The sequence below is a fragment of the Cupressus sempervirens genome, chromosome 1, assembly GCF_028749045.1.
Source record: "Cupressus sempervirens isolate cs-2001-9-10 chromosome 1, ASM2874904v1, whole genome shotgun sequence".
Taxonomy (NCBI): Eukaryota; Viridiplantae; Streptophyta; class Pinopsida; order Cupressales; family Cupressaceae; genus Cupressus; species Cupressus sempervirens.
In genome coordinates this window covers 151,172,211-151,177,914 of record NC_143118.1, presented here as the reverse complement: position 1 = coordinate 151,177,914, position 5,704 = coordinate 151,172,211, and positions in this window count along the sequence as shown.

The window sequence follows — 5,704 nt, the reverse complement described above, 5'->3', positions numbered from 1 at the left end:
AATGATCAATATACTCAATACAAAGAAACAAAACCAAGATCAATGTCAAAGTTCCAACCCATGGTCTCAGGACCATAAACATGACAACATGATCTAAACCATATCAAACAAAGAAATAACATGCTCTAAATGATCATGCCATAACCTACACCTTTATCAAAGACTCTATTGATCCCTGAAGATGTCAACATCTTTACTCACATGAAGATTAAAATCTCCAAATAGTACTTTAGTAAATGTGAAAAGATCCTTCTATAACATTATAATATCACACCTTCAATGTCTAAAATACCAATTAAGATCAATTACTTCATCATTTCCAACAACTCCCGATAAATGATGGTGTCAAGTTATGCATGGCATCTATGTCACTATCAACAACTCCCACTGCATAGTAGTGTTGAGTCACACATGGCATTATGATAAAAATCTTCCAAGTGAAGATTGAATTACTCTAACCAGTCATCATCAGATGACTGATTAGCCAAAGCTAAACTGCTTGCATCTTCATCATCATTCTAAGAAGACTCAAAATTAGAAGAAATCTCTATTTTCTTCTTCTTCTTCTTCTTCTTCTTCTCTTTGCAATCCTTTCAAATATGACCAATCTGCTTGCAGTTCCAACACTCCACTTTGGACTTCTTCCCAAAACATTTAGGCTTCATGTACTTCTTGATTTTATCCTTTGGTCTATCTTGAATGATGAGAGCCTCCTTAGCCACCTCAAAAGATTTTCTTTACATCTTCTCTAACAAAAGTGTAGCAACCACTTCATCCATTTTTAATTGTATGGTAGTTCTTCCAATGGTCATTACAAGATGATCCCATGAATCAAGTAATGAGCATAGTATTAGCATGTAACACTCTTCTTCACTAACATATACACCAACATATCTCAGTTATGCAATAACCATATTGAACTTGTTTAAATTATCTATCACAACCATTCCTCCATCCATCTTCAAAAGTACAACTTCTTTCTTAAGAAGAGCTTGTTTACCAAGGATTTTCATCGATAAATATCTCCCAACTTCTTCCACAAAGAATGTGTAGTTTTCTCCTAATGAACATTCAAGAAAACATAATCCACAAGACATAGCCTTATCAATCCTCTAGCTTTTTGATCTTTTATATCCCAATCTACTTGATACATGCCTAAAGGCTTGTCACTAGACATAGCAATCCATAGATCATGATCAACCAATATATCTTCAACTTTAAGTTTCCACAACTCAAAGTTCATGCCATTGAGCTTTTCAATCTCTACTCTCCCTGTACCCACCATCTCAATTACCAAATAAACACTTTTCAAACTCCCGCTAGAAACAAATTAACACTAAAAAAAACCCTACCTAATAAGGATAACCAAGGCTCTGATATCAATTGTTAGGAAAGCTACTTGCAAAAAATGCCTTTCAAATACCAATTTATAGGGAAAATATAAAAGATTGTAAATCTAATTTAGAACATTGAGATGCACAGGAAAAATGAGAACATTGAAAAATAAATGCACACAAGATAAACATAGCCAAATTTAACATAGGGAACCCTTTCAAGAAAAAGCCACCACCCAAAACCCCCCGAGAAACTTTGTATTATAATAAATAATTTACATACAACAAACTTTGGTTTCTAAATATGCTCATAGGCTTAGATTATATTACAATCAACTTGACTTTCATAGCCTCTCATCAGTCCAATGAATCTCATAGACATTTATACACTTTGTAATTCGTTATGGAATTTGGTGCATTAATTGTCATAGAACAAAAATAGTTACTGATAGTTCCAATTATCAATAATCCATCTGAGGGTCACTCCTCTAGTTGGCAATCCCTTTAGCATCAGATCACTCACTTCAGCCTCTAAAACTCCCTTTGGCATGGGAACACCCCCTTTGACCTTTGAAACTACCTTTAGCATTAGGGCCTCTGATAGTCCCCATTGTAATAAAATGACACTGTGTGCATGCCATTCACCATACAAAATGCATTCGTTAAACTCTCCTATATGGTGACCTTACTTCCACCATACAGTGATCTCTTTCACTTGATCTCACTCACACCATACAATGATCTCTTCCACTATTGTTATCGTACGATGACTCACCTCCATTGTATGAGACAATATCATTCTAACAATTTAATCATTTGACTAATTTTATGATGATTTTCTAGATAGTGAGTGCTCCATCAAGTTTGACATTTTATCAAATAGTTGGAGAAACTCTACATTGCTTATTGTGTTAGCTTTCGTACACTTTTCTCATCTCTATCTTATGCATGCACAACTTTGTATGACAACAACAACATTCTAGGGTGTGTGTGACCATGTTTACTAAGAAAGATTCTCCTCTACATCTCGAGTGATATCTTACACTTTGATCTTATCATGCAAGCTTCTTTCACATATCAACACTTTGTCAAATGGCTCTAAATTTTGATCCCAACACTTTTAAACCCCATATGTATTTAGTTAAAAATAAGCCACCAATGTTGGTTGCAATTTCATCATTTAAATCAGTGGTGCTTTAAAAAACCAAGGTTGGGCTCTACTAAAAAACCACCATATCGTGCCCTACTTGTCGTGCCTGCCCCTAGTTCACATTTTTGTTATCATTAGTGAACACTTTAGGTCAATTTTATGCTTATGATTAGTGGCACTATTTTGAGATTATCAGATATTGTTTCAAATTCAGCTTATTATATGATGAGATTACTTGGTACTTTATATTTCATGTATGTATGATGATTATTACAATGTTTGCAGTTATTAATGATGATTAGTAAGATGATTTATTATCATATGTGTTCTCTTATGGATACTTACCCCATACTTGCATGTGTATGGTATGCGTGTTTGTTTTCTTTCTGTACGGTGTTTCTAATGTGGTTAAGGAAGGGAGTTGTAGTCACTTGCTAGTCGGGATCTACATGATGCACCACTTCCTTCCATTGCCTGTTTAGCATAGTATATGTTGTACTTGTACATGCGTGGATTTTATGTAGGTTGTAGGTACTGGGTATCAACTTCCCTGAATTGCCAGGATGAGCGTACCCTATCACATTATCTCAATGGTAAGAGAAGGGAGATAAATTCTCAAGTCCAAATCCCAACCCTTTAAGCCATTTGTCCTAATTGAAAATTAGGACAAGTATCTGAGACGGGTACCCTTCGAATACGTTGGATGACAAAATTCATGATATTAACCCTTTTGGTTTGATTTTGTATGTGTTTTGCTATGATGGGTTTTCGTATTTTATTTTATGAGTCTTTGGTGTATTTTCTATTAATTAAGCCTAATTAAAAGATTTAATTAATGGTTTAATTTAATAGAAAATTAATATGATATTTTAATATTTATTTTATTTAATTAATTGGAAAATTAATTAAATAAAAAGAATAAATTTGAAGATAAAAGTTGGAATGTGATAATATTTATTTAATTTAATAATAATATATTTAGAGTTCATTTTTAAATAAATGTTAAATAATATTATTATTTAAGTCAATAAATATTTTATCAATTAAAGTTTTGAAAATAAATTTAAAAGTAGAAAAGATATTAAAATTATTAAAAGATTCTAGATTGCATGATGTGTGCATGTGATTAAAATATAGATATATTAAGATAAAACAAGTGGATTTATTAAAGTGAGTGCATGAGATTTAAAAATTAATAAATTAAATTGAAAAGAGTAAAGTGAATATTAAATTAATTAATGTGCATTATTTTAATATTTATTCACATAGGAGTATGCGAGCTCTTGGGAGTTGTCATGTTGACAACACAAGAGTTTGCACTCTAATTATGCACATTTTGTCTACACTTAGGAGTTAGCATATTATTTGAGCACATGGTGTTAACAACATTTTAGACACCTCATCATCTTTATCTTCTTATCATGGAAGTTATGTGCTTAGTTGTCATGCTTATCTCCTAGCTCCTTTTAGACACATTCTAGATGCATCTTAGAGGCCTTTATATAGAGGCTCTCCTAGTGTGTTTGGACAAGCTTACATCCATTCGAGAAGCTCATATGCTTCTACATGCTCATATGCTTCTACAAGCACTTCTAGTCACTTGGGGGTTTCGGTTGGTTTGATTCTTGGAGAAATGGCAAATGTTGGAGAAGGAAGAGATTTTACTATGGACTTCTGAGGCATAGCAAATTAGCATCAGTATCCAAGTGCACTCGTGATTTTCTCATATTCCATTTGCACTCTTTCTCTTCTTGTCTTCATCGTGTCTATTATATGTGTCTGAATATACTCCATGAACGAATCTTCAATCTTGAAATTAGAATCTATATATGTGTGTTAATTTTTATTTGGTTGCGAAGAAAACATTAGGAAGCCCTAGTTTTATTTATGAAGAAATTCATCACAAACTGCCCTGTCGCTGTCCCTTACATAGACTAGAACTCAGACAGTCATAACTTTTTACCTTGACCAAATTTATTCGATCACTCTAGTCAGATTTGGTACAACTTGGCCCTCTCCAACATATTTCAAATTTGGCCCGATCCAATGGTTCATTAAGGAGATATGGCCCTCGTACTGGGACTATTTTATTCAATGACAGTCATTCCTCCATTTTCCATAACCAGGAGTTCTTTGTGCTTAAACTTCACAAAAATAATCTATCAAAGCATGGAATGAATTAAAAACTAAACCAACATAGATCTAAGACATTTATAATCAAGATTTGGAGATTGATTCGGGTTTGGGTTCGAATAAACATAGAATCTTATTAATATGCATTAGTTTTATATGATTTATTATCTACTCTAATTCAATCAAATTTAATTAAGATTAGTTAATAGTAGAAGAAGTGTAATTAATTATTAGTCGATTTAAGTAAATGGATTTTTAAATGAGGGCAAAAGAAAAGAGATACTAATAAGTGTTTAGTAGAATTAAATAATTGAATTATTAATGAGATTGATTTTACTTAAAATCAATGAAGATTATTTTAAATAAATGCTTGTCCTTGAAGTGTTTTAAGGAAATTGTAATTTAATTATTTGAAAGTTGATAAGTATTATTTTTATTATTTGAATAATGGGGGACACTTCTTGGAATTGTTAGTAACATTGATTTTAGCAAAATAATGCGAATGATTTTATTAAAAGTCAATGAGAACTAGCTTAATGATTAAAATAAGTAAGTAATTCTCTTCTGATTATTCTAGAAAATTGTTTTAAAATAATAATTCTATGTTTTATACAAAGAAATAAATGGGTTGACTTGGAAATTAAATGGAGAATCTTATACTTTTGAAATATACTTGAAACAAAATCTAAAACCTCATATTTGGCTTAACCATGTAATTGCAAAAGCAAAGTAAAATATGTGTTTGTATCTTGTTCTTTATGCTATCCATGTTTGGGGTTTGGGTGGTCCTAGAGTGTTGAGCAGTTAGGATGTCAACCAGAGGCTTGGGAGTTATGTGAATGTGATGGCATGTTGATGTTATTTAGTCTCGATCTTTCTAAACCCAACCATGGTAATGTGATGGCATGCTCTATGAGATGTTTTTATTTACTAATTGTTATTGCTTTCTACTCTTCTTGTGTGAAGCTGAGGTGTATGTATTTGAGATACTTGACTTAACCATTTTTGAGTCATCTATCAGTTATACTTGGGTTACTTTCCAGTTGCCTTGATGGGACTGGAGTGTTGATTTATTTCTTGATGTTGT